Below are 14,260 nucleotides of genomic sequence, written 5' to 3'. Positions count from 1 at the left end.
CAGTCTGTTGAGCTTTCCACTTATTGTTAGGACGGAGAGTGGGGACTTCAAGCTCCTTACATATAGAACCAAAACTGGAAATTGGTCTCTTATTTTACAATTTTCTTTGCTCATTTTAGTGTTGAATTAACATTTTATTACACTGCTGTGCGTTAGTGCTTTCTGCTATATAACCATGGCCAAAAGTTAAGCGGACTAAAGTTGTTCTTCCTGATTTGGTTCTGCTGCTTCTCTCTTTTCCCTTAAATGGGATCTCCTCTCCCTGCTGCAAGGTGTTGCTCAGACGCTTGCATGGCAGTTCTACACCTTTGAAAGCACTAATCTCACTCCAGTATATTATCTGCTTCTGTCTGTCAGTCTCACTAGGCTGGGAGCTCACAGAGAATAGTACCTACTTATTTATGATTGTATCTTCAACGTCTTTAAACATTACCAAATGAAGGCGAAGTCTCTCCCATTACCTTTCAGCTAAGGTTAGAACCCTTCTGGTAGGAAGGTTACAGCACACAAGAGCTGAGTATCAGTGGACTTTTCACAAATTAACTTGCCCCAACCCAACTTGTGCCATCCAGATTATTAAGTATTTATTGAGCGTCTACTTGGGTCAAGCACTCTTTCAGGAACTGGAAATAGATTTGTGAACAAAATTAGCCATGGTCCTGACCTTGTGGCACTTGAATTCTACTAGGATATGTAAAGGATATATAAAGATATAATAATACTAGTACAAGAATAAACATAAAGCAGGATAGAAACATCGATTGTGATGAAGACAATATTTTAGTTGGATAGTCAAATAAGTTTGATTATTTTTAGAATACTTGCTTTTTTAAGAATAGATTTATTTTCCTATTTAATGTCTCACCTTTCCTGCCTTATTAGATGATCAGTCTCATGATTTTGGCCCTTTCTTGCTTGCTTTTGACTCTCCTCTGGCTATTTAGCTTTAAGCTATAAGACAAGCCACCATCACATCACAGTTTGAGCTGTCTTTAGGACACTGTGTTTCTAAATAGAGGAAGTTGGGGCTTTAATGATAGGGTGCATAGTGGCAATTTATTTGTGAATCTACCTAGTACCTATCTTTTTTATGCTCCTTTCCCCTTTAGGGACATGCTGTCCTTTCAACTTAAGTATGGCTTCTCTCCAGAATGACTGTATTACATCTGACTTCCCCAGGTCAGTCACAGGGCAATTACACAGGTTGAGCTAATCATGGAAATCCATCTTTCTGGTTAAAGTGATTGGTATGGGAGTGGGCATTTAGCCCAAGTTGGGTCAGCATCCTTATTCGGGATTTTAAAATTAGAACCAGTCGGTAAGGTTTTTTTCTGATTACAAAACCATAGGGATATTATATCATTTAGGATTTAGTCTGAGAAACAGAATACATTTTATATATTCCTGGTGTTAAGGGTTTTAATACAGAGAATTAGGAGCTTACACCTGCTGGAAGAGCTAAAGATTTAAAAGTCAGAGAACCACCACCGACTTTCTCGGCTGTGGCTCTTCAGCTCACCCAGACGCCACTGTAATTATGGAGATTCTGGGAATTTCCCTCCGATTGCTACAGATGGCTGCAGTGAAGAGGCAAACCAGGATGCCAAGGTGTCTTACTCTGTTCATGTGGGTCTAAGACCACCTTCCGAATTTTGTGAGTGTCTCCCTATTGACAAATTACAACTCCTAGTATACAGCAAAGGGGATTCTTAAAAATGGATTTCCTTTGGTTTTCTTCTGTGATTGCAGAGTCCTTATAAAAAGGTAGTGGTAACGTACAATTAATAACAGAATCCAGCACATCTGTGATTCTTTTACTTAATCTTTTTAAAACATTTTTTGGAAGTTTTTATTTTAATCACCAAGTGCTTCACACAAGTACATTCCTGAATCCTCTTCACTTATTTCACCCATTCCCCTATCCACCTCCCCTCTGGCAAGCATCAGTTCTTTTCTGTATAGTTAAGAGTCTGTTTCTTGGTTTGTCTTGTTATTTATTTCCACTCTCTGCTCATTTGTTTTGTTTCTTAAATTCCATATATGAGTGAAATCATATGGTATTTGTCTTTCTCTGACTTACTTAGCATTACACCCTCTAACCCCAGTCATGTAATTGCAAATGGCAAGATTTCATTTTTTTTTATGGTTGAATAATATACCATTGTATACTACATCTTTATCCAGTCATCAGCTGATGGACATTGGAATTCTTTCATATCTTGGCTATTATAAATAATGTTGCAATAAGTATAGGGCTGTGGGTATCCTTTTGAATTAGTGTTTTTGTATTTTGGAGTAAATAGCTAGTAGTGCAACTGCTGGATCATAGGATTGTTCTATTTTAACTTTTTGGGGAACCTCTATTTTCTACGATTGCTGCACCAGTTTGCATTCTCACAAAGACCGCAAGAGGGTTCCCCTTTCTTCACATCCTTGCCAACATTTGTTGTTTCTTGAGTTGTTGATTTTATAACAGTTGTGGGGTGATAGCTCATTGTAGTTTTGATTTGCATTTCCCTGATAAGTGATGAGAGCATCTTTTCATGTCTGTTGGCTATCTGTATGTCTTCTTTGAAAAAAAAAAAAAAATGTTCAAGTCCTCTGCCCATTTTATTTTTTTTTTGAAGATTTTATTTATTTATTTGACAGAGCGAGACACAGCCAGCGAGAGAGGGAACACAGAGGGAGTGGGAGAGGAAGAAGCAGGCTCCCAGCGGAGGAGCCTGATGTGGGTCTCGATCCCAGAATGCCGGGATCATGCCCTGAGCTGAAGGCAGACGCTTAATGACTAAGCCACCCAGGTCCCCCACCTCTGCCCATTTTTAAATCGGATTATTTAAAAAAATTTTTTTGGTGTTGAGTTGTATAAATTCTTTATATCTTTTGGATACTAACCCTTTATTGGATATGTCGTTTGCAAATATCTTCTCCCGATCATTAGGTTGCCTTTTAGTTTTGTTGACTGTTTCTTTGTTGTACAGAAATTTTTCATTATGATGTAGTCCCAATAGTTTATTTTTTATTTTGCTTCCCTTGCCTCAGGATACTTATCTAGAAAAAAAGTTGCTGCAGTTGAGTGAGTCAGAAAAATTACTGCCTGTGCTCTTTTCTAGGATATTTATGGTTTCAGGTCTCACATTTATGTCCTTCATCCATTTTGAATTTTTGTGTATGGTATAAAAAAGTGGTCCAATTTCATTCTTTTGCATGTAGCTGTCCAGGTTTCCCAACACCATTTATTGAAGAGTCTATTTTTTTTTTTTCCCATTGCAAGTTGTTGTCCCTTTTGTAGAAGATTAATTGACCATGTAATTGTGGGCTCTTTCTGTATTTTCTGTTACGTTCCATTGATCTATGGGTTTATTTTTGTGCCCCTACCATACTATTTTCATTACTACTGCTTTGTAATATGACTTGAAGTTTGGAATTGTTATGCTGCCCACTTTGCTTTTCTTTTTCAAGATTGCTTTGGCCTCTTGGGGTCTTTTGTGGTTCCATGCAAATTTTAGAATTGTTTGTTTTACTTCTGTGAAAATTGCTGTTGATGTTTTGATAGAGTTTACATTAAATGTGTAGCTTGCTTTGGGTAGTATAGACATTTTAATGATATTTGTTCTTTCAATCCATGAACATGGAATGTCTTTCCACTTCTTTGCATGGTCTTCAATTTCTTTCATCAGTGTTTTGTAGTTTTCAGAGCACAGGTCTTTCACTTCTTTGGTTAGGTTTATTCCTAGGTATCTTATTCATTTTGATGCATTTATAGATGGGATTGTTTTCTTAATTTCTTTCTGCTGTTTCATTATTAATGTATATAAATACAACAGATTTCTGTACATTGATTTTATGTCCTGTGACCTTACTGAATTCATTTATCAGTTCTAGTAGTTTTTTTGGTGGAGTCTTTAGGGTTTCTATATATAGTATCCTGTCATCTGCAAATAGTGAAAGTTTTACTTCTCCCTTACCAATTTGGATGCCTTTTGTTTTTGTTGCTTGATTTCTATGACTAAGATTCCCATACTACATTAAATAAAAGTAGTGAGAGTAGACATTCTTGTCTGGTTCCTGACCTTAGGGGAAAAGCTCTCAATTTTTCCCCATTGAATGTGGTGTTAGCTGTGGGTTTTTCATTTCAGGCCTTCATTATGTTGGGGTATATTCCCTTTAAATCTACTTTAATGAGGGCTTTTATCATGAATGGATGTTCTACTTTGCCAAATGCTTTTTCCCTGCATCTGTTGAAATGTTTGTACAGTTCTTATTCTTTCTCTTATTGATGCAATGTATCACATTGACTTCTGAATATTGAACCACCCTTGGAACCCAGGAATAAATCCTACTTGATGGTGGTCAATGACTTTTGATATGTTGTTTGATTCAGTTTGCTGGTGTTTTGTTGAGGATTTTTGCATCTATGTTTATCAGAGATACTGACTTGTAGGGACACCTGGGAGGCTCAGTCCATTAAGCATCTGACTCTTGATTTTGGCTCAGGTCATGATCTCAGGCTCCATCCTTGGCAGGGAAACTGCTTCAGGAATCTCTCTCCCCCTCTCCCCTTCACACCCCCCGCATTCTCTCTCTTTTTTTCTCTCTCTCTCAAGTAAATAAAGCTTTAAAAAAATTGACCTGTAGTTCTCTTTTTTTGTGGTGTCTTTATCTGGTTTTGGTTTCAGGGTAATGCTGGCCTCATAGAATGAATTTGGAAGTTTTACTTCCTTCTTCTATTTTTTGGGATAGTTTGAGAATAGGTATTAACTCTTTAAATGTTTGGTAGAATTTACCTGTAAAGCCATCTGGTCCTAGACTTTTGTTTGTTGGGAGTTTTTTGATAACCAGCAAAGAAACTGACTCAGTAATCAGTCTGTTCAAATTTTCTATTCCTGGTTCAGTTTTGATAGTTTCTATGTTTTTAGGAATTTATCCATTTCTTCTAGATTGTCCACTTTGTTGACCTATAGCTTTTCATAATAATCCTTATGATTGTTTGTATTTCTGTGGTGTTTATTTCTCCTCTCTCATTTATAATTTTATTTGGGTCTTTTCTCATTTTTTAAGTCTGTCTAGAGGTTTGTCAATTTTACTGTTTTGTTTACTGTTTGTTTTTTAGAATCAGCTCCTGGTTTCATTGGTCTGTTCTGTTTAAGTTTCTATAACCTTTATTTCCACTCTAATTGTTATCATTTCCTTCCTTCTGCTGGTTTTAGGTTTTGTTTTTCTTTTTCTAGCTCCTTTAGGTGTAAAGTGAGGTTGTTTGAGATTTTTCTCTTCTTGACGTAGGCCTGCATTACTATAAACTTCCCTCTTAGAACTGCTTTTGCTGCATCCTAAAGGTTTTGAAACTTTGTGTTTTCATTTTCATTTTTTTCCATGTACTTTCTTATTTTATTTCCTGGTTGACCCATTCATTGTTTAGTAGCATGTTATTTAATCTCCATGTATTTGTGGTCTTTCCAGAATTTTTATTATTGGTTACTTCTAGTTTCGCTGCATTGTGGTCAGAAAAGATGCATGTTATAACTTCAACGTTCTGGAATTTGTTGAGGCTGTTCTGTGGCCTGATATGTGAATCTACTCTGGAGAATGTTCCATGTGCATTTGGAATGTGTGTTCTGCTGTTTTAGGATGGACTGTTCTGAAGAAATCTGTTAAATCCATCTTGTCCTGTATGTCATTCAAAGCTGTTGATTTTCTGTTTAAATGATCTATCCATTGATGTCAGTGGGGTGTTAAAGTCCCCTACTATTATCATATTGCTATTGACTAGCTCCTTTATGTTAACTATTTTATGTATTTGGATGCTCCCATATTGGATGCATAGATATTTACAATTTTTATATTTTCTTCTTTGATTTTGCCCTTTTATATAGTGTCCTTCTTTGTCTCTTATTATAGTGTTTGTTTTAAAGTGTATTTTGTCTCATATAAATAGTGCTACTCCAGCTATCTATTTGCATGCTAGATGTTTCTCTGACCCCTTATTCTCAACCTGCAGGTGTGTTTAAATCTAAACTGTGTAGACAGTTTGTCTCTTGTAGACAGTATATAGATGAGTTTTGCTTTTTTTTTTTTATCCACTCTGACACCCTATGCCTTTTGATTGGAGCATTTAGTCCATTTATATTCAAAGTTATTGTTGGTAGATATGTACTCATTGCCGTTTTACTGTTTTGTGGTTGTTTTGGAAGACTTTCTCTGATCTTGTCCTTCTCTTTCATGGTTTGCTGGTTTTCTTTAGTGATATATTTGGATTTCTTTGTCTTTATTCCTTGCAAATTTATTAGTGGTTTTCGATTTGTGGTTACCATTAGGTTTGTGTATAACATCTGCATATAGCAGTCTATATAGTAAATTGATGATCATTGAAGTTTGAACCCATTCTTTATTCCTCCCCTCCCCACATTTTAGGTATGGTGTCCTATTTTACACCCTTTTATTTTGTGAGTTCCTTGACCGATTTTTTTTTTTTTTTACGGAAATATTCACTTTTTTCTGCTTTTGTGCTTCCTACCTTCATACTGTTATTTTTGGTCTCTCCTTTCCATTCAAAGAGTCCCCTTTAATATTTCTTGCAGGGCTCATTTTGTAGTTAACTCCTTTAGCTTTTTGTTTATCTGAGAAACTCTTTTTTTTTTTCCTCAAAGATTTTATTTATTTCTTTATTTGAAAGAGAGAGAGAAAGCACGAGTAGGGTGAGGGCCAGAGGGAGAAGCAGACTCCTTGCTGAGCAGGGAGCCCAATGTGGGGCTCAATCCCAGGCTTCCAGGATCATGACCTGAGTGAGGTAGATGTTTAACCAACTGAGCCACCCAGGCACCCCATCTGGGAAACTCTTTATCTGTCTATTCTGAATGATAGTCTTGCTGGATCAAGTATTCTTGGCTACAGGTTTTTCCTATTCAACACTTTGAATACATAATGCCACTCCTTTCTGGCTTGGAAAGTTTCTGCTAAAAAAATCCACTGCTTGCCTTGTGGTGTTTCCTTTGCATTAACTGTCTTCTTTTGTCTTGCTGCTTTTAATATTTTTTTCTGTGTCACTATATTTTGCCTTTTTAATTACAATTTATCTTGGTTTGGATCTGCTTTTGTGGATTTTGTTAAGGGGTCTCTGTGCCTCTGGTCTTCTTGTGAAATGAGACTATTGCTACCACCACCAGAACCAAGGCCTCACAAAACTCCCGAGTTGGAAGAGGTGGTGTGGGCAGGGCTTTGGGCTGCTCTTCAGGGTGCAGGGGTCCATAGTGGTGGAACTGAGGCAAGCATGACTGGGAAGGACACATCCTCTGCAGCACAGGAAGGGAAGGCTTGGTGTAAGCAGCCTAGGTAGCAAGTGTGGACATTGCCCTGATTCCCACAGTTGGCCCAGTGCTTATGCTGAGGGGTAGGAGAGGGAAATGTCACTAGCCAGTTTCTTTGTTCCTGAAGGTGTCTCTCTCTGAACATGCCTCTCTGGGGTAGTCTCTGAGATGAGCTACTGACCTCTCCACTGTGTGCCCCAGGTGCTCTTCAGATCACTGTTTCTATGCTTTATGTCCACAGGCTATTTGCCCTACCTTATCTCCAAGAGCAGCCCCAATGTCCTTGAAGCCCTCCCAGAGTCAAGCATCCTGACCTTTAAAACAGCAGGCTTTAAGTCCTGCTGTTTGCAAGAACTTATGAAATTCGGGTCTTCTCACCTCCCAAGCCAATTGTTATGGGGATTTGTCTTCCTCGTGTGTACTAGTCTGTTTCTCACCCTTCTCTGTGACCCTGGTTGCCTCCCCACTACAGTGCCCACAGTCAGTTTTTCTCCCAGTCTGTGTGTCTGTCCTTCCTACCTCCCTCAGTGTGGCCCCTTCTCTACTTTTAGTTGTGTGGTTTGTTTTGCCAGTCTTCAGATTGATTTCTGGAATATTTAGGATGATTCAATAGTTGTATTCATGGAACAAGGTGAGCCTAGGGTCCTGTGCTGTCATCTTCCCCTCACCCTGAAGCCACAGCTGTAATTCTTATATGTTACCTGGCCTTTACTCATCCACTTGAGAATGGAGGGCGGGGACCCAAAAAACAGCTGAATGAAGTAATGAGAAAGGAATGGGGAAGGAGAAATTAGTATGCATATCTATTCAGGACAAATATCCTGTTAATTTACAGGGGGTATTTAAATCTTTGAAGTCTCTTTTAACATACAGATTGCCTCCACTTCTCTTTTTTCTTAAAATCTATTTAGTGAAGAAACCCAATAGATTTTGACCTAAGGATTTTCCAGTCTGCTTGGCTTATTGCGTCCCCATGGGATATTTTAACATGCTCCCCTATAATCTAGAGACTGACTCTACTCATGTTAAATTTATTTGCCAAGACTTCTTCATAGGTTTATTGTATTTTTTTTTTTTCAGGAGACATAAAATCTTTTGTTGTCTCTCTTTTTGTGATGTATTAGGCATAGATGCTCAAGGTCTATGACCTTTACCTCATTAAAGATATCTGTTAGTGTAATATTTAAAGGGAAACTCCTCTAATTTAAGAATGGCAGATTAAATATGTGATAACTAATTTTTTTTATTTTGAAAAAGTATTGGTCTCCTTTGGAGAAAGACAGGAAACCAATTTTTTAAAGTATGACTTTTTAAAGAAATATCTCAAGAGAAATTTTGTATGCATTCATATATAAAATGCATGTTTAAGACCAGATAAGAAAACCTATAAATAAATCTATTTCATTACTCCCTCGTTAATTATTATTTGACCTTTATTTTCACAGTCCAAATTTTGGTTTCTAAATCACTAACAGTGAATCTATGATCAGGAAATTCTCTGAAAGATATAATGAAAATGATATCCTAGAGGGAGAATTTTTTTTCTCAGTATAAACATTTCTTGTATTCAAAAATCTAAAAAAAAAAAGTTGAATATATTTGAATACATAGAATATTATTATATTCAATAAAGATATTTTATTAAATAGTCCAATAAAGTAGAAGTCTTAAAGAGACAACATTGTGCTTCACTACTAAAAGCAATGTGACCAATATAAGAATTTTGCGTATTTTTGATATGGAATTTAATTTGGGAGAAAGTTTGAACGGATGATTATTGCAAACTACAGAGTACACAGACCATGTTTGTTTTTGTTACTCTGTGACATTCAATAATCTCAGATCATCCTTAGACTATGAATTTAGAGGAAGCCAATGATGATGCCTAAAAGCAAGGATTCTACTTTCAGAAGAACAGCATCAAGTACAACTTTGAAAGTTTGTGTTTTTCTATTTTGTTGTATCAGTTTAGGATTTTTTGGTGACTGTTGCATGTTTATATCCTAAAATCATTTCCAAGTATTCTTAGGAAACAACTCTGCCACATAGTGTCTCTTGTAACCTTATTTTATTCTGTCAACACTGCAGGATGCAATTTAAAAAAAAATGTAGATGAGAAGGCATATTATCTGTTGTTATCCAGAGCAGCAAAGCTAGAAGAGGGTTTTAAAAAGGATGTTAGAAAATTAGCACACTGGATAATTAGCCTGTATAGTTTACTACCTATTGCCTAAAGGACATTGAAGTATTTAGAAGAGAGTTGGGTTTTATTTAACTTCTTATTAAAAATTTCCCTAAATCAAAGATTCTAACCTGCAAGAAAATAAGTAAAATCATCAATAAATACCTATTTATAAAGCAGAGAAATAGCACATTTAAGAACTTGTAAATTTAGCTTCTTTTCAGATGTGATGAAGTTGACACTAAACTATGATTAAGTGATCACATTACAGATATGCTGTGTTTCAGATATTTAGGCCAACTATTTATTTTAAACACTTGAATACTAGCAATTCTTGACCATAAAATTACTTTATTTCAGAATAATTTGAACCTAAACATAGGGTGATCTCTTTTTTCTGCTTCCCCCTCCCCTTTGTGAACAAAAACACAAAACATGGATTGATTTATGTTTAAAACCTTAAAATAACACCTGGATAGGTGCTAATAATCAGGCTTTGCTTTATACTTGTAAACAAGAAAAGAAAGTGTTAGTTTTAACTTAGCACCTGAATATTTTCAGGCTGGTGGATTGTTCACTAGGCTAGAGCTTCATGTTCTGGTTGAGCTGGCATTTCAGTAAGCCTCTCCAGGGAACTGTGCTTTCCAGAAAGGGGAGATTTATGTAAATGCACTACAATATGAGATGTGGAAGTGCAACTTCAGAAGCACATGTGTGGGTACCATTCATTTAAGTTAAGTAGTTTTATGCCATAAAAGTGTTTACTGCTTTGTGAATGCAAAACGAGACACTCTTGGTCAGGTGAAAATATCTGTGTGTCATAGACACAATTTGAAGCTACATGGGGTAATGTGTGTCTAAAACTGAATCAAGTGTCTCGGTGGAGGAGTCTAATTTTTTAATCTTTATTTTTTAATAGGTAATTGTTTCTATCCTTAGATTTCAGGGGTTTGGGGTTGTTTTGTTTTGTTTTTGAAGATTTTATTTGAGAGCAAGGAACAGAATAAGCAGGGGGGAGGGGTAGAGGGGGAGAGAGAGAGGGGGAGAGAGAGAAAGAGAAGCAGAGTCCCTGTTGAGCAGGGATCCTGACATGGGGCTTGATCTCAGGACCCAGAGATCATGACCTGAGCAGAAGGCAGTTGCTTAACCAACTGAGCCACCCAGGCACCCCTAGATTTCAGTTTATTATCTGGTTTGCTTAATAGAGTTCCAAATACTTTTTACAGTATAAGCCACACCTTTTAAAGAGAAATCAGTCATAAAATGAAAAAAAATAATTGAGATGAACATTTACTTTGTTTAGCACTAAGAATGGTTTGCCTTCAAATAACTTATTTTCCTATTAACGTTTAAGGTAATATAGTTTATTGAAATTCAAGTTGAATGTTACCTTTCAGGAATTCAACTAATATATTAAGCAAAGTAGCCAACTAATATAATGCAGACCATCAACTTAAATCATTTTTCAACTTTTTGAATTTATTTTTTGTTTATACATGGCAGGTTGATATACTCAATCAAAAAATTATCAGTAAATCAAACAGACTCCTTGTCAGATACAAATTTAGTCATAGGCATATTTTTAAACATGCATCATATAAAACTATAATATATTATTGAAGTCTGTTATCATATATTATCCCAAACTTTCAAAAAAAATTTCCAAATCTTAAATTGATGGGTAAGACTATTTCTTACCTTTCACCATGTTTGTGACAATTAACAATAGAGAATAAAAGGATACAGGTTTGATTAAAAGAGCTTAGCCATAGAGATTATGAAAACAGGAAATGTGTGACTGCTTTATAATATACACATGTCTGAGGATTTTCAGCAGAGATTATGCCCGAGTTTCAAAGTATTTCAGCAGAATAACAAATGAGTGAATGGAATCATAAATTATGTTTTAGGAATAAAATAGTTACCCCATTGCATTGTATTGTTTCCCTGTAGTGCTAATCATAGGAAAAACTTGGGTTTTTGTGAGTTTCATGCCCACTCTTCCCTGAAACAAGGATTCTGTGTTATTTAATGGATTTTAGTAGATTGGTGAAACAAGCAAAGAATAATCTAGAATGATATCAACTCCAGGCACACATCAGGTCCTCAATAAATGGTAGCCATGCGGTATTAGCAGTATTGCTAAGTAATGTAATTTTCCTTAACGGACTTATCATGCGGAAGGTCAGCTCAGTATAGAATGGAAAGATAAAAATTAAGAACTGGACAAATGTATGTATGCTGCTCTGAGATACAGAGTACAGGAAAGAGCTGAAATTATTTTCCAGTATCTCAGCTTCACCTGACAAAACCGTCTAAGCTGGAGAGGAGAAGTTGGGGAGATGAGTGGGCTGATTTATTGTAATATTCTGTTCACTCCCAACAGTCAAAAGTGAAAAGAGCAATGTTAGTCCCTTGTAATTTTGAATAGTATACTAGTATACTTTATTTTCCTCTATATAATAGATTTTCTGCATGTACTAGAATTTGAACAATACCATTGGGGAAAAAACATTGAAAATAAGCTGAATAAATTACATATTATTCCTGTATTTACACTAAGTTATTTATTGTGGATTTTTTTTTTTTTTTGTCCATGACTGTAATCTTGGATGATTTCTTTCTTTTTGACAAAAGGCCAAGGACAATTCGATGCCACCATTTCTTTTGGATCAGTTACCATTAGTGACCTATAAATATAGTGGAATAAGTTACTATTACCCTGAGGCAGCAAGGATTTTTATGACTCCGACTCCTTCTTTCTGCCCTTCGTCCTATCTCACCTGAGTGGAACGGAATGCCTCAGTACATTTTGTGACAACTTATATAGCTTGATGGGTTGGTCTGCTCACTGGGTAATACAGTTGCAATAATTCATACTTCATATTGTCCTACAAATGTCCTGGCCCTGGGCTCCACTACACATACTTTTTCACATGAACTTCCAAGGCCAGAATTTATCTTCAGATATTCATAAGTAGTCCCCACCGAACAGTATTAACTAAATATTCATTTGGGGTAAAGAAGTATCTGGACATCTGTTCACCTTTTCAGGAAAAAAAAAAAAAGTACCGTGATCGCGTTGAATTTGCAAGTTGTTGCCTAGTCAGTGCCAGCTGTCACACTGAAAAGACTTTATTTTGGACCTGGATTATTTCCATTCAAATAAATAAATCAACAAACACATTTTGGTGCCTCCTCTTTAAGTAACATGCCTCAGTATTACTAAGGTCGCTTAGCACCCACAAATAGGGAGATGGCAAGATTGAAGAGCCCAATAAAATAAGTAGTTATATTTACATAGTTACAGTGAGAGGAATCGTGCTAGTTTGGTCAGCCTTCAGACCTATGAAATTTACGGCATTCATTATTAAAATGGTGGGCCAGTTTTATAATAGTATCTTTAGTCTTCATGTCCAGTTGTATTATAGCTCTGAGGAATACCATCTGCTTTCCTGTGTAGTCATTCATTACGCTACTTCCCAGGCTTTGTAAAGATTCTGTTAAAAGATACTGAATAAGAAAGATTCAGATACATTTCCCAAGTATCCTTTTTCAACCATGTAACAATTTACGGTTATATGCAGGATTTGTAAGTGTGCATGTTTAGTTTTGTTTTGTTTCCACTTTTTGTTTCATGCATTCTGCCTCAATGGGTTTAAATGGAAAATTAATGATGTGTTTTAACAGACACAAGTAAAGTTTGTGTTTATATGGGGAAGAAATATTCCATCTTGAAGTAGCAAGTGCTCAATAAATGTTAATTTAATAGATAGGTTTAATTATATTTGATCAGAAAATTATCTCCCATTGACATTAAGGAATACACATCTGGGGGCTTTATAAGAACAGAATCTAGACACTATATAGGAGTTTGCTTTCTGGATAGCTAATAAATTCACTCATTCATCCATTAAATGCTACTGTATGCTATTATGCACAGCCCTAGGGCAGGAAAAATGTCTCTGCCATCCAGAAACTCATTAGAGTAAGAGTTCTAGTTTCAATATATAAAGAGATGCTAATGTGGAGTTTGAAAATGTAGAGGAAGAAATAGCCCTTTCTGGAGGAATCTGGGTAGACCTCCTAGAGGAGCTGTCATTTATTCTGGATGTTGGACAGTGACTAGGATTTAGTANNNNGGGAAAGAGGTTAGGGTATGTCATTAAGTGTATTTGCATGGGGATAGACAATGTGGAGGAGAACTCAAAAGCAGGCACTTCCAGAGAACAACCAATGTGAGCCAGTATGTCTGAAACTTAGAATTAGGGCATGTGGAGTGGGAAAACACACCACTGGAAAGGTAGATTCTGTCCAGCCAGTCTTGTAGAGAAACTTATTCTGAAAAAGGAATGTTAAATAGGGTATAATAATATCAAGAATGGGTCGAAGGTGCTTGACTTTTCTCAAAGCTTTTAGCCACTTTTCTGACATCCCTTATTTGTCCTTCACCAGCTATACACTTACACAAAGTGATTCATACTTTATACAGTTTCTGAAATTTAATTAGCAAAGAACTGTCCATAATGAATGTCAGCCTTAGTGTTTCCACAGCTGTCATCACCTCCAGTGGGGAATATTTCTCAAATCTGTCTACGTCCACATCCCACATTTCTATCTTTACAAGTTTCCCACTGCCGCTGGTTCAAGAACTATGTAGCTAACAGCATATGAGAAACTTAGCAAGATTTGAAAATCTTTTCTTATTAATTTCACACAAATTCCCTGAACTGATGATAGAAAATAACCTTTGATTTTTGTTTGGGTACCAGGT

General features: G+C 36.2%; 1 long non-coding RNA gene across 5 annotated transcripts in view; it reads left to right on the top strand.

Annotated features, from left to right (window-relative positions):
- The window catches only part of LOC103676622, a 213,160-nt gene that overhangs the window by 29,981 nt on the left and 168,919 nt on the right, over positions 1–14,260 (top strand). The gene's annotated exons all lie outside the window — the stretch shown is intronic.

Source organism: Ursus maritimus, unplaced genomic scaffold, assembly GCF_017311325.1.
Source record: "Ursus maritimus isolate PB19 unplaced genomic scaffold, ASM1731132v1 scaffold_3, whole genome shotgun sequence".
Classification (NCBI taxonomy): Eukaryota; Metazoa; Chordata; class Mammalia; order Carnivora; family Ursidae; genus Ursus; species Ursus maritimus.
Note: the sequence above shows the minus strand (reverse complement) of the source record. Positions and strands in the feature narration are given on the sequence as shown.